Source organism: Oncorhynchus mykiss, chromosome 4 (assembly GCF_057628025.1).
Source record: "Oncorhynchus mykiss isolate SJ-2025 chromosome 4, ASM5762802v1, whole genome shotgun sequence".
Taxonomy (NCBI): domain Eukaryota; kingdom Metazoa; phylum Chordata; class Actinopteri; order Salmoniformes; family Salmonidae; genus Oncorhynchus; species Oncorhynchus mykiss.
Window position 1 is genome coordinate 29,556,480 of NC_143025.1, and position 23,057 is coordinate 29,579,536.

Sequence of the window (23,057 nt, forward strand, 5' to 3'; positions counted from 1 at the left end):
ACTGTATCCTCTTACTTTTCTCACTGTTCCCTCTTAGTGTTCTCACTGTTCCCTCTTACTGTTCTCACTGTTAACTCTTACTGTTTCCTCTTACTGTTCTCACTGTTCCCTCTTACTGTTCTCACTGTTCCCACTTACTGTTCTCAAAGTTCTCATTGTTCCCTCTCGCTATTCTCACTGTTTCCTCTTACCGTTCTCACTGTTCCTTCTTACTCTTCTCACTGTTCCCTCTTACTGTTCTCACTGTTCTCACTGTTCCCTCCTGCTGTTCTCATTGTTCCCTCTTGCTGGTCTCACTGTTCCCTCTTACTGTTCTCGCTGTTCTCTCTCACTGTTCCCTCTCACTGTTCTCACTGTTCCCTCTCGCAGGTCTCACTGTTCCCTATTACTGTTCTCACTGTTCCCTCTTACTGTTTTCACTGTTCTCACTGTTCCCTCTTACTGTTCTCACTGGTCTCACTGTTCCCTCTCACTGGTCTCACTGTTCCCTCTTACTGTTCCCTCTTACTGTTCTCACTGGTCTCACTGTTCCCTCTCAATGGTCTCACTGTTCCCTCTTACTGTTCTCACTGTTCCCTCTTACTGTTCTCACTGGTCTCACTGTTCCCTCTCACTGGTCTCACTGTTCCCTCTCACTGGTCTCACTGTTCCCTCTTACTGTTCTCACTGTTCCCTCTTACTGTTCTCACTGGTCTCACTGTTCCCTCTCACTGGTCTCACTGTTCCCTCTCACTGGTCTCACTGTTCCCTCTTACTGTTCTCACTGTTCCCTCTTACTGTTCTCACTGGTCTCACTGTTCCCTCTCACTGGTCTCACTGTTCCCTCTCACTGGTCTCACTGTTCCCTCTTACTGTTCCCTCTTACTGTTCTCACTGTTCCCTCTCACTGGTCTCACTGTTCCCTCTTACTGGTCTCTCTCACTGGTCTCACTGTTCCCTCTTACTGGTCTCACTGTTCCCTCTCACTGGTCTCACTGTTCCCTCTCACTGGTCTCACTGTTCCCTCTTACTGGTCTCACTGTTCCCTCTCACTGGTCTCACTGTTCCCTCTCACTGTTCCTTCTTACTGTTCTCACTGTTCCCTCTCACTGGTCTCACTGTTCCCTCTCACTGGTCTCACTGTTCCCTCTTACTGTTCTCGCTGTTGCCTCTCACTGGTCTCACTGTTCCCTCTCGCTGGTCTCACTGTTCCCTATTACTGGTCTCACTGTTCCCTCTTACTGTTCTTACTGTTCCCTCTTACTGTTCTCACTGTTCCCTCTTACTGTTCCCTCTTACTGTTCCTGCTGTTTCCTCTTACTGTTCTCACTGTTCCCTCTTACTGTTCTCACTGTTCCCTCGTACTGCTCTCACTGTTCCCTCTTACTGTTCCCTCTTACTGTTCTCACTGTTCCCTCTTACTGTTCTCACTGTTCCCTCTCGCTGTTCTCACTGTTCCCTCTTGCTGCTCTCACTGGTCTCACTGTTCCCTCTCACTGTTCTCACTGTTCCCTCTCGCAGGTCTCACTGTTCCCTATTACTGTTCTCACTGTTCCCTATTACTGTTCTCACAGTTCCCTCTTGCTGCTCTCACTGTTCTCACTGTATTCTCTTACTGTTCTCACTGTTCCCTCTTACTGGTCTCACTGTTCCCTCTTACTGGTCTCGCTGTTCTCTCTCACTGTTCCCTCTCACTGTTCTCACGGTTCCCTCTCGCAGGTCTCACTGTTCCCTATTACTGTTCTCACTGTTCCCTATTACTGTTCTCACTGTTCCCTATTACTGTTCTCACTGTTCCCTCTTACTGTTCCCTCTCGCTGTTCTCACTGTTCTCTCTTGCTGTTCTCACTGTTCCCTCTTACTGCTCCCACTGTTCCCACTGTTCCCTATTACTGTTCTCACTGTTCCCTATTACTGTTCTCACTGTTCCCTCTTACTGCTCCCACTGTTCCCACTGTTTCCTCTTACTGTTCTCACTGTTCCCTCTTACTGGTCTCACTGTTCCCTCTCACTGGTCTCACTGTTCCCTCTCACTGGTCTCACTGTTCCTTCTTACTGGTCTCACTGTTCCCTCTCACTGGTCTCACTGTTCCCTCTTACTGTTCTCGCTGTTGCCTCTCACTGGTCTCACTGTTCCCTCTCGCTGGTCTCACTGTTCCCTATTACTGGTCTCACTGTTCCCTCTTACTGTTCTTACTGTTCCCTCTTACTGTTCTCACTGTTCCCTCTTACTGTTCCCTCTTACTGTTCCCGCTGTTTCCTCTTACTGTTCTCACTGTTCCCTCGTACTGCTCTCACTGATCCCTCTTACTGTTCCCTCTTACTGTTCTCACTGTTCCCTCTTACTGTTCTCACTGTTCCCTCTTACTGTTCTCACTGTTCCCTCTCGCTGTTCTCACTGTTCCCTCTTGCTGCTCTCACTGTTCCCTCTTGCTGCTCTCACTGTTCCCTCTTGCTGCTCTCACTGTTCTCACTGTATCCTCTTACTGTTCTCACTGTTCCCTCTTACTGTTTTCACTGTTCCCTCTTACTGTTTTCACTGTTCTCACTGTTCCCTCTTACTGCTCTCACTGTTCTCACTGTATCCTCTTACTGTTCTCACTGTATCCTCTTACTGTTCTCACTGTTAACTCTTACTGTTTCCTCTTACTGTTCTCACTGTTAACTGTTACTGTTTCCTCTTACTGTTCTCACTGTTCCCTCTTACTGTTCTCACTGTTCTCACTGTTCCCTCTCGCTGTTCTCACTGTTCTTACTGTATCCTCTTACTGTTCTCACTGTTCCCTCTTACTGTTCTCACTGTTCCCTCTTACTGTTCTCACTGTTAACTCTTACTGTATCCTCTTACTTTTCTCACTGTTCCCTCTTACTGTTCTCACTGTTCCCTCTTACTGTTCTCACTGTTAACTCTTACTGTTTCCTCTTACTGTTCTCACTGTTCCCTCTTACTGTTCTCACTGTTCCCACTTACTGTTCTCAAAGTTCTCATTGTTCCCTCTCGCTATTCTCACTGTTTCCTCTTACCGTTCTCACTGTTCCTTCTTACTCTTCTCACTGTTCCCTCTTACTGTTCTCACTGTTCTCACTGTTCCCTCCTGCTGTTCTCATTGTTCCCTCTTGCTGGTCTCACTGTTCCCTCTTACTGTTCTCGCTGTTCTCTCTCACTGTTCCCTCTCACTGTTCTCACTGTTCCCTCTCGCAGGTCTCACTGTTCCCTATTACTGTTCTCACTGTTCCCTATTACTGTTCTCACAGTTCCCTCTTGCTGCTCTCACTGTTCTCACTGTATTCTCTTACTGTTCTCACTGTTCCCTCTTACTGGTCTCACTGTTCCCTCTTACTGTTCTCGCTGTTCTCTCTCACTGTTCCCTCTCACTGTTCTCACGGTTCCCTCTCGCAGGTCTCACTGTTCCCTATTACTGTTCTCACTGTTCCCTATTACTGTTCTCACTGTTCCCTATTACTGTTCTCACTGTTCCCTCTTACTGTTCCCTCTCGCTGTTCTCACTGTTCTCTCTTGCTGTTCTCACTGTTCCCTCTTACTGCTCCCACTGTTCCCACTGTTTCCTCTTACTGTTCTCACTGTTCCCTCTTACAGTTCTCACTGTTCTCACTATTCCCTCTCACTGTTCCACTGTTTACTCTTACTGTTCCTACTGTTTCCTCTTACTGTTCTTACTGTTGCCTCTTACTGTTTCCTCTTACTGTTTCCTCTTACTGTTCCCCCTTACTGTTCTCACTGTTCCCCCTTACTGTTCTCACTGTTCCCTCTTACTGTTCTCACTGTTCCCTCTTACTGTTCTCACTGTTCCCTCTTACTGTCCTCACTGTTCTCACTGTTCCCTCTTACTGTCTTCACTGTTTTTACTTTTTTTTTTAAATTGAACTTTTATTTAACTAGGCATGTCAATTAAGATCACATTTTTTATTTACAATGATGTCCTAGCAAAAGGCCCCCTGCGGGGGGCACAAAAAACATAGGTCCAGACACACACCATGACAAGAGAGACACAACAACACTATAGAACGAGAGACCTAGGCCAACACCACTGTTCTCACTGTTCCCGATGGAGCAGCACTAGGCTGGGCTGGCTGGTCCAGATGTGGCCTAGCAGCGGTGGGTAATGCAACCCTCAGACAGAGAACAGGAGGAAGTAGGCCTTCAGTAGGTCCAGGATGTAGGTGTGGGTGTGAGAGCAGGACGCAGCCACGGTGCATTAATGACCTTGAACGATCTGAATGATAGCCATTCAATAAGAATTTCTTAAATTCCACACCCTTCACCTTCACCACCCTCTTCCTCTTACACACCCTGTACAATAACATTATGAAACACACACACACACACACACACACACACACACACACACACACACACACACACACACACACACACACACACACACACACACACACACACACACACACACACACACACACACACACACACACACAATGGCCGGGTGTGTTTCTAGGAGCAACTACCTGAGTGTTTTAGCCATGGCCTCTCCTTTCCTCTCCCACCCCTAGGCACCAAGCCAGAGGACATCCAGACATCCCCCTAACCCTCCCCCAAGCACACATTGACACCTCAGAGAAATCTGAGGTGAGCAAAGTTCTGTACAGTATCCAACAGAGTATTTCTCAGAGGGAGTGGGGAGTAGGGGAGCTGGTTATTGTGAATATCGCTCATTGAGGCATGATAGAAATGTAGCGATCTTAAAATCTGCCAATTTTGAATATGTGGGTCGTTCCACGAAATAAGTTCCTTTTGCATCCTTTGATATATTAAGTAGAAATTGGGCACCAATATTTAATTTTAAAATCCAGTTATATTAAATGTGGCCTTTAAGAAAGACCACGTGAAGAATTCAATCATTTAGATTTTTAAGACAGCTAAAGTACCACATTTCTGCATTTGGACAATTCCCTCTGTGCACCCTCTGCAACTTCTAGGAAGAGTATAACCCACTAACCCCAACATATAACCATCATTGTACAGCCCTAGTTATTTTGTTGCTTTAACATTACATTTGAAAGTTTCCCTCGTTTTAAGGTCAACTCTGTTACGTGCACTGAACTCTCGTTTTAATATGGTGAAAATATACCTTCATTTAAAAAAAATAATCTAAGTAAACATTGAACATCTAATAGTGAAATCATAGTGTAAAAGCAGGTGAGCTTCCCTTCCCCCTGTCACAAAGGGATTTATGGCTGATTTAAGATAATAATCAACCCTGTTACGGTCAACCCTGTTACGGTTAACCCTGATAATAGACACTTACTATGGTCCTTTTTTTATTTAACCTCTTGAGATGGGAAAACATGTTTTTTTTTATGAAGTTGAACATGTGCTCTTTATTGGACCAAGTTACAATTCTCAAAAGGCACCGAATTGGTGGAACGACCCATCTGTTGCACCATACATCAGTGCCAACACACAGGCTGATCCGCCCAAAATGCCAAAATGGCAAGACAGAACATGAACATAGCATTGTAAAGGGTGAGACAAAACCATGTACTTTAGCCCTGGCCCTCTCTGGTGCGTGCCTAGGTCCACAGTCACCTCATCTGATCCTGTTGTTATTTGCTGCTGTTGATGGAAAGATTTACAGAGTGCAGCTCAGTTTCACCGCAAGACCCAATAGAGAAAAGGAAAGAGCAGACCGAGAGAAAGACAGAGGGAGAGACAGAGAAAGAGAGAGGGTGTGAGAGAAATTCCATCAGGACAGAGGCACATAGGGTTAGATGCCAGCACACATACCCACCCCCCAAAAGTGTATATGAGGATAGAGTATACACGTACATTATGTAAGGTATAAATACATCACTGTCTCTTACATGCTGACCAGACCGGACACGCTGCGTGCATGAGCATTGCAAAATACATTTACACATACATGTTATTCAATCATTGCGGTTTACCGTTTTATCTGTGGAATAATTGTCAGAGTTGAGGACCTTGTGCATTTCAGTTAAATAACAACCCAATGTTTATATCCCAGGACAAATTAGATAGCAACAGCAAGCTAGCTAGCTAAATTGCCATAAATGTTTAATGGTTTTTGACCTGGCCCCAAATTAATATAATTGGTTCAGAGTTTGTTCTGATATTTCAACCTGCGTGTCCTGATCGCTTCTGGTGTGGGTGAACAAAATGAATGTGCGCGCTACGGCGGACGCAATCGCGTGTCCGGTTTGGTCAGCATGTTAGTCATCTCTCCCTCTAATGCTCAATCTCTCCTGTACTTTAAAAAAATATATATATTTAACCTTTATTTAACCAGGTAGGCTAGTTGAGAACAAGTTCTGGCAAGTTCTGGCAGCAGCAGAGAACTGGAAGGAAAGACGACCAAAGGAGGAATTGGCTTTGGGGATGACCAGTGAGATATACCTGCTGGAGCGCATGCTACGAGTGGGTGCTGCTATGTTGACCACTGAGCTGAGATAAGGCGGGGCTTTACCTAGCAGAGACTTGTAGATAACCTGTAGCCAGTGGGTTTGGCAATGCGTATGAAGCGAGGGCCAACCAACGAGAGCATACAGGTCGCAATGGTGAGTAGTGTATGGGGCTTTGGTGACAAAACGGATGGCACTGTGATAGACTGCATCCAGTTTGTTGAGTAGAGTGTTGGAGGCTATTTTATAGATGACATCACCGAATTCGAGGATCGGTAGTATGGTCAGTTTTATGAGGGTATGTTTGGCAGCATGAGTGAAAGATTATTTGTTGCGATATAGGAAGCCAATTCTAGACTTAATTCTGGATTGGAGATGCTTAATGTGAGTCTGGAAGGAGAGTTTACAGTCTAACCAGACACCTAGGTATTTGCAGTTGTCCACGTATTCTAAGTCAGAGCCGTCCAGGGTAGTGATGCTGGACAGGCGAGCAGGTGCGGGCAGTGATCGGTTGAATAGCATGCATTACTTTCCCCTGCGTTTAAGAGCAGTTGGAGGCCATGCAAGGAGAGTTGTATGGCATTGAAGCTCGTCTGGAGGGTTGTTAACACAATATCCAAAGAGGGGCCAGAAGTATACAGAATGGTGTCGTCTGCATAGAGGTGTACCAGAGAATCACCAGCAGCAAGAGCAACATCATTGATGTATACAGAGAAGAGAGTCGGCCCGAGAATTGAACCCTGTGGCACCCCCATAGAGACAGCCAGAGTCCGGACAACAGGCCCTCCGATTTGACACACTGAACTCTATCAGAGAAGTAGTTGGTAAACCAGGCGAGGCAGTAATTTGAGAAACCAAGGCTGTCGAGTCTGCCAATAAGAATGTGGTGATTGACAGAGTCGAAAGCCTTGGCCAGGTCGATGAAAACAGCTGCACAGTAATGTCTCTTATCGATGGCGGTTATGATGTTGTTTAGGACCTTGAGCGTGGCTGAGGTGCACCCATGACCAGCTCTGAAACCAGATTGCATAGCGGGGAAGGTACGGTGGGATTAGAAATGGTCGGTTATCTGTTTGTTAACTTGGCTTTCGAAGACCTTAGAAAGACGGGGTAGATAGATGTAGGTCTGTAGCAGTTTGGGTCTAGAGCGTCACCCCCTTTGAAGAGGGGGATGACCGCGGCAGCTTTCCAATCTTTGGGAATCTCGGACGATACGAAAGAGAGGTTGAACAGGCTAGTAATAGGAGTTGCAACAATTTCGGCAGATCATTTTAGAAAGAGTGGGACCAGCTTGTCTAGCCCGGCTGACTTGTAGGGGTCCAATTTTGCAGCTCTTTCAGAACATCAGCTATCTGGATTTGGGTAAAGGAGAAATGGTGCGGGCTTTGGCGGGTTGCTGTGGAGGGTGCCGGGCAGTTGACAGGGGTAGGGGTAGCCAGGTGGAAAGCATGGCCAACCGTAGAGAAATGCTTATTGAAATTCTCAATTATAATGGATTTATCGGTGGTGACAGTGTTTCCTAGCCTCAGAGCAGTGGGCAGCTGGGAGGAGGTGCTCTTATTCTCCATGGATTTTACAGTGTCCCAGAACTTTTTTGAGTTAGAGCTACAGGATGCAAATTTCTGTTTGAAAAAGCTAGCCTTATCTTTCCTAACTGCCTATGTATATTTGTTCATAACTTCCCTGAAAAGTTGCATATCACGGGGGCTATTCAATGCTAATGCAGAACGCCACAGGATGTTTTTGTGCTGGTCAAGGGCAGACAGGTCTGGAGTGAACCAAGGACTATATCTATTCCTAGTTCTACATTTTTTGAATGGGGCATGCCTATTTAAGATGGTGAGGAAGGCACTTTTAAAGAATAGCCAGGCATCATCTACTGACGGGTTGAGGTCAACGTCATTCCAGGATACCCCGGCCAGGTCAATTAGAAAGGCCTGCTCGCAGAAGTGTTTTAACGAGCGTTTGACAGTGATGAGTGGAGGCCGTTTGACCGCTGACCCATTACGGATGCAGGCAATGAGGCAGTGATCGCTGAGATCTTGATTGAAAACAGCAGAGGTGTATTTGGAGGGTGAGTTAGTTAGGATGACATCTATGAGGGTGCCCGTGTTTATGGATTTGGAGTTGTACCTGACCATTGATAATTTGTGTGAGATTGAGGGCATCAAGCTTGGATTGTAGGATGTCCGGGGTGTTAAGCATGTCCCAGTTTAGGTCACCTAGTAGCACGAGCTCAGAATATAGATGGGGGGCAATCAATTCACATATGGTATCGAGGGCCCAGCTGGGGCAGAGGGAGGTCTATAGCAAACGGCAACAGTGAGAGACTTGTACTGTACTGACCACAGGAATCAAGCAAAGTGCAACTGGACTGAAGCAGCACTTAAGTCTTTATTGATCATTACAAACTGCACCATAAAGTTGAAATAAAATGGTTCTCCAGTGAATTTTTGTCCCAACATTTTTCTTTTTTATATATAAAAAGTATTCAATAATGCCCTTGGGACAGTTTCAAAGACAAGCAGAGACCACAGTCTGTACAAGTACAAGCTCTAGAGCCAGATAGTTTTTTGTGTCAGTGTCATGCAAACTCTCCAAACACACAAATACATCCACACTCCCAGACCCACCCACACTCACAGACATAAGGAAACTCTTTCACTAATGCACACACACCAAATGAGGAGCAGTATCAATCTCCTCACTTAACCCATAAATGGTCACCCGACCATGAAATGTCATGTAAACTCTAGGTCTCTTGGGAGGTTTGAAGAACTTGTGCAGACATCTCTGTGAATCGATCTAAAAGCACGATGACACATGAAGCCTTTGGAAGATTGTGTACGCATAAGGCCGGGTCTCATCACTTTATGGGGAAATAATCTCTCCCTATTGCAGCTCCCTACGCACCCAACAACAAAACGCACTTATTTCATCAATTCATTTCTTGGCAAATGACACAGGCATCATTATTCCATATGGATATACTCAGAATCATAATAAGTTAATCTGAAAACGGATTCGAAAAAAAGGGCAAATGGTTTACAGACTAATCTTGACCATATGTGTATGATCTGGGCACGGCACTGGCAGAAGTGCTGACAGCAGCACAGAAAACCCTGTTTAAGATCCTATTTCTCTGTCTGCTTTCTCTCTCTGGGGGAGGAATAATGTCACCAGGAAATATGGAAAGTCTTAGTTGGCATCAGATATTGTGAAGCTTGGGTTAGATGAGGCCATCTGACGAATCAATGTTTATGTTCATGCCACAGTCCCTCCAGGTGTGTGTGTGTGTGTGTGTGTGTGTGTGTGTGTGTGTGTGTGTGTGTGTGTGTGTGTGTGTTTGCGTGTGTGTGCGTGCGTGTGTGTGTGCGCATGTGTGTTGTATGATTTTGGCTGTACACAAACCCATCTAACTAAATTTGTGGAAAGTGCAATTTGATGCTTGAGTAGCCATTTATATCAGGCAGGGTTAGGGGTAATGGGCCAGGGTTCAGGGCGACTATTCTGAACAGAGGACAGTTGGAGTAGATTGAGAGAGAGAGAGAGAGCGAAGCTCCACGGAGACAGTGAAAGATGCATGTGCAGCAGTTGAGCTGTAAGTGATTCATATTTATGCACACACACACACACACACACACGAATGCACGCACGCACACAAACTCACATACATGAGCACACACAACCCCCCCCCCACATACACACATTCACACACACAGACACACACCAACACACTATCACAGCTTATCATGAAATAGACACAAAATACATATAGTTTAAATTCTTGACAGTTTCTTTTGTATTTCATGGTTTTCTTCACAACACATTTTGTGTGTATTTCACAATTTTCATTGTTCATAATGCATTTGTGTACATTACACAAATTCCAATTAGTTGTTTCTAACATTAGCTAAGTTAGCGAGGTGGTTAATGTTAGCTAAGGTAGCTAGGTAGCTAACGTTAGCTAGGCTAGGGGTTAGGGGTTAAGGCTAGGTTTAGGGGTTAGGTAACTTTAAGGGGGCAAGGTTAGGGTTAGCTAACATGCTAGCTAAGTAGTTAAAAGTAGTTAAAAGGTAGTAAGTAGTTGCAAAGTTGCTAATTAGCTAAAGTTGTCCATGATGTGATTTGAACACGGAATGTTTGGGCTGCTAGACGGTCGCATTATACATTACCCACCCATCCTCCCTCCTATCGTTTCTGTCTTAAGTAACCTACTGTCTTTATCTGTAATTGAAATGCACTGTAGAGAAGAGTGGGATACGTTTATCCATTTTTACATTCAGCATCCCTCCGTCAAGGGAAATATAGTATTCTTTCTAACAAATATATATATATACATTTATTTCAGGACGTTGTGTATCCCTGGACATAATTAAATATTACCACTACCTTTTTAAAACCACATCTATTTTTATTTCCCAAACACAATTCACAACAATCACGACCACTTTTTAATTTTTTTTATCATTTTAAGCATATTTTAACAAAGGCTTTGACATAGACCAGGCCCTGTTGTTACCTCATATCCCAACGATATTGCCTTGCCTTACGCCTGGGAAGAAAACATTTGAATTTGCTCAACTTGCCTTTGGATCAACTATTGGCTTAACATTGGCTTAACTTACCCCATGGCCATTGGCTTAACTCACCCCATGGCCATTGGCTTAACTCACCCCATGACCATTGTCTCAACTTACCCCAAGGCAAACATTTTGACTATATTAGCCCACAAAGCTACAAGGATGCACTTTCATGCTAGGTTTAGGACTTCATATTGAAGCGTATAAAGACCCCAACTGACGTATAGAACAATCTTAAAATGATCTACGTTGGTTTAGATACAAGCTTCATGAAACCTCTAACAGAATAAATTCATTTGACTTAAGTGAAAATCTGTTTTTTGGACGTGACTTGCTTACCACTTTTTTTCATGTAGTTCCTTCATTCACAGACTCCATGAAATGATGACCTCTTCCTAAATATTTGGTCAGATAATACATTTTGTGTATGTTTTCTTAGAAACACAGATGGCTCATCTTACCCCTTTGGCTCAACTTACCCCTTTGGCTCAACTTACCCCACATTCCCCTATACAAAATTGTGTACTGCATACAAAAAAAAATCCAATAAACAATTCTTGTCTATTTCACAATAATCTATGATACTGGGTTGCACACGCACACACACACACGTTATCCTTACCCTACAGAGTAAAGTTCCACCTTACATATTTCATGGGTGTCTGTTATCATATTTAATAAGTGCAAGACGAATCAATAAATATTTACAGTAGATATCAGCCATGCTCAAATCAGCTTTCCCAAATAAACTATGACATCAAAATAAGAGGACACAGTCCAATGAAAAAACACGGACTATCAAGAGCCTCACAAGGGTAGGAAAACAGTGTGAGAGGCAAGGGGTACCCTGAGGTGATGAAATACAAACAGGCTTAGCTTTTTTTTGTTAATGAGTGACCCAACACTGAACAAAATCATGTTCAGCATCAAAACCCCAGTAAAACCTTCCATCAAATACCACAAATGTACAGCATGTAACCAAATACTTCATTATAATTTCTCCACCAGAACCACAACTTTACTTGATATGACTAATAATGTCTTGGCCTGAAATATTCTGAGAAATTCATTAATTCCAGACCCAAATTAATTGCCAATATTTGTATAACAACCACACAAGCAGATGAGTTGATAAAATATGACAGATTCACCAAACAATGACATGAACATGAAGTAAGTCAACTTAAAACTAAGAAACTAAAGTAGGCTACATTAACAACAACAGAGTTCAAAGTTCAGAGTGTCTTACCTGTGCTGATGTGCTGCCAAAGTTATTGAATATAAGAATGATGTCACCTATAATTTCCTTTATCTTAAAGTGAAGTAATTTAAGATTTAAATAAAGTCACAACTTCTGAGACAGTGACTATCACTAAGCCACTGTCAAAAACACTGACACACACACACACACACACTCTGCCACTGAGTAACACTGAAACACACACAGAGGGCACAGAGAGAGCAAAGTGGGAGGGAGAAAGTGGAGAGAGACAGAAGGAGAGAGAGAGACAGTCCGATTTTTAAAAGCAACCAAGATTATTGTGAGACATGAGTCGGACTCTGATCTCTTGGCATGACTTCAGTTGAACTCTCCTTCAATCTCTGTGTCTCACATGTTCCCCCCCCGCTTGCTGTCAGTATCAGTAAATAACACATTGATCCCATTTTGGAGTCCACTGTGGCTGGACCAGGAACCCATGAAGGAAGGGGGAAAGAGAGGTGCTGACATCCTGTCCAGAGTCCCCTAGGCTGAGACACACTGGGGGTTAAACCCCCCAACTCTACTCCATCCCAATTACTCTGTCTGGGTCAATAACAATGAAACGCAAGAGACTAAATAAAGATGGTCCTGGTACTGTACTGTACATCCTGATAAAAATCATATCCAGGTGGGTTGAAACATCAGTGGCAGTAGTATTTGTATGTTTTAGATGCCATTCTGCTTGTGGGGCCAAATGTTATCCTAGCAGCTTCATTGTCACGTTTTTTCCCCATACTGAAACAAAGCTGTGCTATGCAGTCTGTATTCTGTCAGTTTAGCAGGCTGGGTCACAGTCTACTGGTCATCTTAAAGTCCAACAATACCCCTCAGTTCTGGGTCTGACACAGAGCCAGATGACTTGAAGGGAAAAAAGGCCTTAGGGGCTTAATTCTGTGTGTGGTATAATGATGAGAAATTAAAAATAACAGTGCTTTGTGACATCAGACATTTTATCTTGCATGCCAAATTGAAACAGGCCACTTTGGCCTGGTCTAAAATAGCTTAGTTAGGACGGTATGGAAATAGGTCCACTTAGAGTGGGCAGCACCTGGTCAGTATGGGACAGATGGCTGTAAACCCTGCCTGATCATGCTCTGCAAAAAGAGCATACACTGCCCTAAGACTGACTGCAGACCTCACACGCCAAACGCTTACTGTACAGTTTACATACAGTAGAGCTAGAAATGTGAATAAAGTGATTGACGTTTCTCTAGTGCACTGGGGCAAGGCCTGACACAGGGGCTGACATTAAATGAAGCATGAAAGGGTGTAGTTTTTCACTCAGTGAAATGCTCAGTATGGGGTTCAGGTTTTGGGGTTTATAACATTGGGTGAACTGCCCAGTGATATTTTGGTCTGTGTGTGTCAGTGGAGGCTCTGCCACTGGGAAGCAGCAGCAGATGGAATTATTTGTGGTAGTTGTTGCTAGGAGGGGTTCATACCAGAGACAGTGTGTGTGTGTGTGTGTGTGTGTGTGTGTGTGTGTGTGTGTGTGTGTGTGTGGTGTGCACAGGCCGACCAAGATGAATACACAAACCAATGATGGGCTGGGTCATGCTGCTCTCTCACAGTTTGTTTATTCTAGCTACCCAATAAAAGGGGTTGGTTTCATAGCCATTCCATTGGAGCTACACTACTGTGAAAAAGACTATGAGAGAACTATGTGTGTATCCTCCGGCTTAAGTAACCATAAAACACAGGTTAATGAGACGATGAGTTTGACTGATTCAAGATGTTCACATTACTAATACCAGGCTGGTCCACAGTAGGTTAACTTCAGGCCTGCTGTTGCTGAGTGCTCTCTGGTCTGTATAAAAGCTGGCCTGCCCCCTCTGTATTCATTAGGGCTATAACACAGTGTTCAGGGAGGCTTGGTTCAGGAAGAGAGATAGTTTGGATCTGGAAGAGATGGTTCTGGCTGAGAGCTCCAAGATGTTAGTCAACTGACAGAGCATGAAGGGCCTCCTCCCTATTAGCTCTCATTTCCATATGGAGCACAAACACACTTACAGTACAGTATCCACACTGTCCAACCCAAGCATTATAACATTACACACACACTTACAGTACAGTATCCACACTGTCCAACCCAAGCATTATAACATTACACACACACTTACAGTACAGTATCCACACTGTCCAACCCAAGCATTATAACATTACACACACACACTTAATATGGAAACTCCCATTAACAATCACATACATTCGTGCTTACAAGTACGCAAAACCCACTTACACAGAGTAGACTATTTCACTGTTTAAAAAGGGCCATGTCAAGGTCACATGACATCATACAAAAAATGGGTACAGTACTTGTCAACATTTCCATGACAACCTTCACATTCCCAAAGCAAAATAAGAATAGGACCACTCATGAAGTTCACTTGGATAGGAGCATAAATTACAACATGAAAAACAACAAAACAGACATCTATGAGAACTCGTTTAAACATTTTCAAACCTCTAAACTCTTATGAGTTCAACATGGAGAGGAAAAGATGCCGGGTTTTCCGCTGAGGGGAAACAAACAACGGGTTGTCTTACAAATGCTTGAAATCAGCATTTCAATTGGAGAGAGATTGATAAAACATCCTTTCTGTATGATTTCATCTGCAAGGCCAGAGAGGGATAAGAGAGAGGGACAGTTCATAACAGGCTTTCAGACCATGAGATAGACTTCATCTTAAATACGGTTTCTGCAATAGCAGCAACATCATTTCCAACCTGGTCTCAGGGCATTTTTTATTATTCTGTATGTAAATCCAGGACATCCGTTTAGTATTAATTTGTGGATGTCCATCACCCATTTTGTATGACATGTGATGAATTACAATTTGTAGTATATGTTACGAATTGGCAAAACGTACAATGCAAAAAAGTGTTTTTTCCCTTTCTGATTTTCTCTATTTTTGCATATTTGGACATTAAATGTTAGCAGATCTTCAACCAAAACCTACAATTAGATAAAAGGGAACCCGAGTTTACAAATAACAACAAAAAAGTACACTTATTTTATTTATTTAATTAACAAAGTTATGCAACACCCAATTCCCCTGTGTGAAAAAGTAATTTCCCCCTTATACTCAATAACTGGTTGTGCCACCTTTAGTTGCAATGAATGCAGCTAACATGACATTTGCAGGTTTTTAAGCATGCACTGCTAGTTTCAAGTCCTGCCACAACATCTAAATTGGGATTAGGTCTGGACTTTGACTAGGCCATTCCAAAACTTCAAATGTGTTGCTTTTTAGACATTTTCATGTAGACTTGATTGTGTTTTGGATAATTGTCTTGCTGCATGACCCGCCTGAGCTTCAGCTTCAGCGCATAGACTGATGATCTGTCAATCTCCTATATAATTCTCTGATACAGAGCAGAATTCATGGTTCCTTCTATTAAGGCAAGTCATCCAGGTCCTGAGGCAGCAAAGCATTCCCAAACCATCACACTACCACCACCATGTTTGACCTCTGGTATGAGGTTCTTCCTGTGGAATGCAGTGTTTGGTTTTTGGAAGGCATAATAGGACCTATGTAGTCCGTGGAAGAGTGGGCCCAAATTCCTCCGCAGCAACGTGAGAAACTGATCAACAACTACAGGAAGCGTTTGGTTGGAGTAATTGCAACTAAAGGTGGCACAACCAGTTATTGAGTGTAAGGGGGAAATTACTTTTTCACACAGAGGCATTGGGTGTTGCATAACTTTGTTTATGAAATACATGAAATAAGTGTGTAATTGTTGTGTTATTTCTTCACTCAGGTTCCTTTCACATAATATGTCGTTGAAGATCTAACATTCAGTATAAAAATTATTCAAAAATCAGTTTGGGGACCTATACTTTTTCACAGCATTGTATGTTATGAATTTGCAAAATGTATGATATGAATTCTAGCTAGGTGGCTAACATTAGCTAGCTGGCTAACGTTAGCTAGGCTAGGAGTTGGGTTGGGTGGGGTGGATGCCCACCCATCCATCCCAGCCAACCCAACCAGCCACCCTACTGTCTTATGTAACCATAACATATCATTTACTATGTTACATCTAGTCTATGAGACCAGGCTGTAATCTCTGCTGAAATATGTACATGGACCACAGCAACAAAGAGTATTCTAAGCATCCACAGCTGATCCATGACCAGGTCACATGCTTTAGAACGATCCTTAGACCAATGACTGTGACCCCTGACCTCTGTCTGCTGTTATTCCTTTCAAATGTATTATTCCTCCAACCCCATAAGATTTTTCCGGCTCAATGAAACATCTCATTTGACTACTGCCTGTTAGAGAAGAGTGGGGTAGACTTTTAACAAGGAGGAAGTCACAGACACTTAGGGCCATCTGAAGCCAATGACAGCAAAAACCTCCCCAAACACACTGTCGTGTCTTTGGCTATGCCAGATTAAGTGATATGACATGCTATTCTATAAAATAATTTCTCTGTAATTAATATTACCTGATTGAGCTAATCATGTAAATGTAATTAACTAGAGAGTCGGGGCACCACAAAATAATATTTATAGAGCTAGCGGGCGGAACAGATATGACAGCTTGTTACACAAAAGAAAAGGGTCTGGGTTTGAGTGAAAGAGTGGGAAGACTGAGCAACAAAGAGCGAAGCTGTGCTATCGTAAATACAGTATCTTATGCATTCTAAATTACCACCCATTTGGAAAAGGAAAATGCAATAAATATATACTCTAAGCTGCGCTTCAGTAGGTTGGTGGTAGATGGAAGACCGTGTTGCCAAACCGAGTCCTTTGTCCTTTGAAGAATGTCTCTTGTGGTAATTGGATCCGTTGTGTGATAGACGGGATACTCTGTCTGTTCCTTCCTAACCCTCGTTTGCAGCTGCTGTTGCTAACTCAACGGCTAGGAGGTATCACTTCTGTAGTGAATAAGAGTTCAAAGTTCATATTATTCCCAACCAAAGCTCACGCTGATGTTGGCTTCGTTCTGTAGTTATTATCTGAACCATTCTGACATCGGACCGTCGTCCTCACATCCTCGGAACAGGAGGTTATATTGTCATCAAGGCTTTATATAGTGGAGCGAGAAGGTTGTGTCTGAAAAGTTTTATAACCCATGACTCTTCACAGGGGCGGGCCACTGATTGAGCAGAGCCCTAACCTTATGAAAACCCAATTCTCACATTTCAGAAGCTAAAATCACATTTCATCCCATCATGAATAATTTCATATTCAAACATTTAAATTGAACAACAATTCCATGTGAATCCAATAACTCTGATGTGTAGACTTTCCACTGTAGAGTTTATGTCATCTTATCATTGATGAGAATGTCCCAGATGACAACCGAACTGACATCATATTCATTAAGTACCACCGCATATGTTCAATTGGTCGGATTACCAGAATATAGTTCATTTCCTCCCACCTTCTGATGTTCCCAGAATCTCTATGTTAACCAAGGGGTTTGCAAATGTAACATCAGTAGGGTAGAGAGGAAACAGGGGGGGAAGAGCTATTTATGACTGTCATAAACCTACCCCCCACCCCCAGGCCAACGTCATGACAACACACACACAAACGCACGCACGCACACACGCACACACACATCTGCACCCATAGCGCAACCTTCTCTGCTTCCTGATAGTGGTGGCGTATAGTTTTTGATAGATCACCTCTGTAAGGACATACAGGAATCCAGGAGAACGGGGACAAAGACCATTCAGTCACAGGTTTAAAACACCCAGGCATTGGAGCAGTAATGGTGAGCATGTAAGGTGAACTTCAGCACTATATGGAGACACTTAAACCCCAAATCCCTGGCAGAAAGACATCGTACCTAAATGGGCTTCAGCCCAGCTTGAACAAAAAAAGAAATAAGGTGCTCGACTGACGGACTTCAAAATCCCAAAAAGCCTTCCTTATCCCACTTGAACAGGTGACTATCCAGGAAAATAAAGAAAAATGAGGACTGGGTGTCTGCTTTGATCCTTTGCCTCAGCATGATGCGAATCAGCCTACAGTGTTCTCTCTCTCATGTGCCATTTTTCTCTCTACAAAGAATAAGTCCTTCAACAAAAGACTGTCTCAGAAAACAGGCAGCATTTTTTATTTTATTTAACCTTTATTTAAAGGCCCAGAGCAATAAAAAACATGATATCCCTGTGTTTTATATAAACAGTTGAAGTCGGAAGTTTACATACACCTTCTTGACATTTAGTCCTAGTAAAAATTCCCTGTCTTAGGTCAGTTAGGATCACCACTTTATTTTAAGAATGTGAAATGTCAGAATAATAGTAGAGAGAATTATTAATTTCAGCTTTGATTTCTTTCATCACATTCCCAGTGGGTCAGAAGTTCACATACACTCAATTAGTATTTGGTAGCATGGCCTTTAAATTGTTTAACTTGAGTCAAACGTTTTGGGTAGCCTTCCACAAGCTTCCCACAATAAGTTGGGTGAAATTTGGCCCATTCCTCCTGACAGAGCTGTAACTGAGTCAGGTTTGTAGGCCTCCTTGCTCGCACACGCTTTTTCAACTTCTGCCCACACATCTTCCATAGGATTGAGGTCAGGGATTTGTGATGGCCACTCCAATACCTTGACTTTGTTGTCCTTAAGCCATTTTGCCACAACTTTGGAAGTATGCTTGGGGTCATTGTCCATTTAGAAGACCAATTTGCAACCAAGCTTTAACTTCCTGACTGATGTCTTGAGATGTTGCTTCAATATATCCACGTACTTTTCCTCCCTCATGATGCCATCTATTTTGTGAAGTGCACCAGTCCCTCCTGCAGCAAAGCACCCCCACAACATGATGCTGCCACCCCCGAGCTTCACGGTTGGGATGGTGTTCTTCGGCTTGCAAGCCTCCCCCTTTTTCCTCCAAACATAACGATGGTCATTATGGTCAAACAGTTCTATATTTGTTTCATCAGACCAGAGGATATTTCTCCAAAAAGTACAATTGTTGTCCCTATGTGCAGTTGCAAAACTCTAAAAATGGCGGTTTTAGAGAAGTGGCTTCTTCCTTGTTGAGCGGCCTTTCAGGTTATGTTGATATAGGACTTGTTTTACTGTCGATATAGATACTTTTTTACCTGTTTCCTTCAGCATCTTCACAAGGTCCTTTGCTGTTGTTCTGGGATTGATTTGCACTTTTCGCACCAAAGTACATTAATCTCTAGGAGACAGAACGCGTCTCCTTCCTGAGCGGTATGAAGGCTGCGTGGTCCCATGGTGTTTATACTTGCATACTATTGTTTGTTCAGGTGAACGAGGTACCTTCAGGCATTTGGAAATTGCTCCCAAGGATGAACCAGACTTGTGGAGGTCTACAATTTTTTTCTGAGGTCTTGGCTGATTTCTTTTGATTTTCCCATGATGTCAAGCAAAGAGGCACTGAGTTTGAAGGTAGGCCTTGAAATACATCCACAGATACACCTCCAATTGGCTCAAATGATGTCAATTAGCCTATCAGAAGCTTCTAAAGCCATGACATGATTTTCTAGAATTTTCCAAGCTGTTTAAAGGCACAGTCAACTTAGTGTATGTAAACTTCTGACCCACTGGAATTGTGATTCAGTGAATTATAAATGAAATAATCCGTCTGTAAACAATTGTTGGAAAAATGACTTGTGTCATGCACAAAGTAGATGTCATAACCAACTTGCCAAAACTATAGTTTGTTAACAAGACATTTGTGGAGTGGTTGAAAAACAAGCTTTAATGACTCCAACTTAAGTGTATGTAAACTTCAGACTTCAACTGTATATATTTTTCCACATCATGCGGTTGGAATAATAATGTGAAATTGTGAAAATTATGATAATGCCCTTTTAGTGTAAGAACTGTTTGAATACTTTTTTTGCCAGTTTTGGTCTGATGGAGTTTTGGCCTCTCACCTCGTCACCAGGCGACATTGGTGGCCCGTCCATTAGGGTGTTAGGGGCAGTATCCCACTTATGATTGGCAAAACATTTGACTGTTTCAATATATATGATATTGTTCAAACAAGCTGTTGTTCAGTTACCTACTGCATGAACGCCTACACCTTCTGGGTCTGCTCTATCAGGTACTGAAGAGGAAATTGCCATGAACTTGTGAATAAATAATCATGACAGTCATTGGGAGCCTGGGACCTGAACCAGACATCCACATAGGGCTGGACAATATATCAAATGAATTACATTTTTATGAGCGTTTGTTCTCATGTTGTCTTTTTGGTTCTGTCTCTGCACCTTCCCATTTACACACGCACGCGCACACGCACACGCACACGCACGCACACACACACACACACACACACACACACACACACACACACACACACACACACACACACACACACACACACACACACACACACACACACACACACACACACACACACACACACACATCAAGCTCCTCCTCCTGCCACTCACACGAACAAAGATGAAAGACCAATTCTTCCTTTGACAACAAGCAGTTTCAACTCACTATTTGCATTAGAGGTTCGGTCCAATAGAGTCGGTCATATGGACACTGAAATACATTGAGACATTGTTTTACTGTACTAGGAGACAACATAACCTCTCTAAATAAACCCTTTTTATGTTTCCTCTTCAAACTGAAGAGAATACCCTACTATACTGGGAGTATCAATGAACATTGATTCTGGAAAATTAATGCTCAGATTCTGTTGTGTGCGGCATTGTGGTACCACTAGCAGTATTTTAGCCACAGACTGTTATACTAGCTGTCTAGACTGTGTTTTATAAAATAAAAAACTATTATATAAGGAATTGGCAACTCGTTCTCAATCTGAGAAATAAGGTAGGCCACTTGATTTCATCATCTGAACAAAGTGGACAGGTTAGCACGCTGTTCAAACAGTTGGAGACGGACAGAAGGGTGTGTTCATAACAATTCAACTGTTCTACCTTGTTAGCTAGCAAATAGATCCAAGTTGGCTAAACTTGAAATATAAAGAATGCCTGGCTACTTCCTCACTAGCTCGTGGGCTTGTGCTTAAGATATTGTTTATGAGACCCGGGGTTAAGTTTCTATAAAGACAGCTACAAGAAGTTAGCCATTATTAGTGAATGTACATTATGCATGGTTCTGGTTAAGTTTGTTAAACAAAAGGGCATTTTCATAGACAGACTTGAAAGCCAGATCAGCTTCTATATTTCACAAGGCCTGAATTCATTAGATTATTGCTAACTGTTTCAAATGCAGTGTGTTTCTTCTGCTGTTAGATGTTTGCTAGTGGATACTATTGTAGCTACTGGCCAGCTAGCATACCGGTAGCTAGCTTGCACATACGCCGATCAAGTCTAACTAAAGTTACTAGCGAGCTCATCATGCTTGTGACATTATGCTAGCTAGCTATCCCCTGTTAGAAACTTATATTTTAGGCATCACGATTACATTTTTATTTATTTAACTAGGCAAGTCAGTTAAGAACAAATTCTTATTTACAATGACGGCCTACCCCGGGCCAAACCCTAATCTGGACGACGCTGGGCTAATTGTGCACCACCCTATGGGACTCCAAATCACAGCCGGTTGTGATACAGGCTGTAATGGAACCAGGGTCTGTAGTGATGCCTCTAGCACTGAGATGCAGTGCCTTAGACCGCTGCGCCACTCAGGAGGTCAATAGCGCATGAGACAAGGCTTTAAAAGTAGACGGTACTGTGCCTTCAGAAAGTATTCAGACCCCTTGACTTTTTACGCATTTTGTTAGGTTACAGCCTTATTCTAATGTCCCTCATCAATCTACACACAATACCCCATATTTGGCACAGCAAAAAAATGGTTTTTAGAAATTATTTACAGCCTGGAGTCTTCCTGGGTATGACGCTACAAGCTTGGTACACTTGTAATTGGGGAGTTTCTCCCATTCTTCTCTGCAGATCCTCTAAAGCTCTGTCAGGTTGGATGGGGAGTGTTGTTGCACAGCTATTTTCAGGTCTCTCCTGAGATCAGGTTCAAGTCCGGGCTCTGGCTGGTGTCACTCAAGGACATTCAGAGACTTGTCCCTGACTAGTTTCCCAGTCCCTGCAGCTGATGCTGCCACCACCATGCTTCACCGTAGTGATGGTGCCAGGTTTACTCCAGACGTGACACTTGGCTTTCAGGCCAAAGAGTTCAATCTTGGTTTCATCAGACCGGAGAATCTTGTTTCTCATGGTCTGAGAGTCTTTAGGTGTCTTTTCGCAAACTTCAAGTGGGCTGCCATGTACCTTATACCGAGGAGTGGCTTCCGTCTGGCCACTCTACAATAAAAGCCTGATTGGTAGAGTGCTGCAGAAATTGTTGTCCTTCTGGAAGGTTCTCCCATCTCCACAGAGGACCTCAAGATGTCTGTCAGAGTGACCATCGGGTTCTTGGTCACCTTCCTGACCAAGGCCCTTCTCCCCCAATTGCTTAGTTTGGCCGGGCGGCCAGCTCTAGGAAGAGTCTTGTTGGTCTCAAACTTCTTCCATTTAAGAATGATGGAGACCACTGTGTACTTGGGGATGTCCAATGCTGCAGAAATGTTTTGTTACCCTTCCCCAGATCTGTGCCTCGACACAATCCTGTCTCGGGACTTCTAGGGACAATTCCTTCGGCCTCATGGCTTGGTTTTTGCTCTGACATGCACTTCAACTGTGGGACCTTATATACACAGGTGTGTGCCTTTCCGAATCATGTCCAATCAATTTAATTTACCACATGTGAACTCCAAACAAGTTGTAGAAACATCTCAAGTATGATAACATTGAAACAGGATGCACCTGAGCTCAATTTCGAGTCTCATAGCAAAGGGTATTTCTGCTAATTATTTTTCATTAATTTAGAAGAAATTCTAAAAACCTGTTATCTTTTTCATTTTGG

The 23,057-nt window shown here is 43.1% G+C and overlaps 1 protein-coding gene across 25 annotated transcripts in view; it reads right to left on the reverse strand.

Annotated features, from left to right (window-relative positions):
• LOC110521652 (palladin) overlaps positions 1-23,057 on the reverse strand; it is a 122,580-nt gene that overhangs the window by 71,690 nt on the left and 27,833 nt on the right. For 6 of the 25 annotated variants that reach the window (XM_090231763.1, XM_090231759.1, XM_090231762.1 and 3 more), the window contains exon 1: positions 12,211-12,504. The exons of 15 other annotated variants lie outside the window; for them this stretch is intronic. The gene's annotated coding sequence lies outside the window, so the exon portion shown is untranslated. Of the gene's footprint in view, positions 1-12,210; positions 12,505-23,057 lie in introns of those variants that run through there. 4 more of the 25 variants (XM_090231764.1, XM_090231761.1, XM_090231760.1 and 1 more) reach the window with 2 other exon arrangements.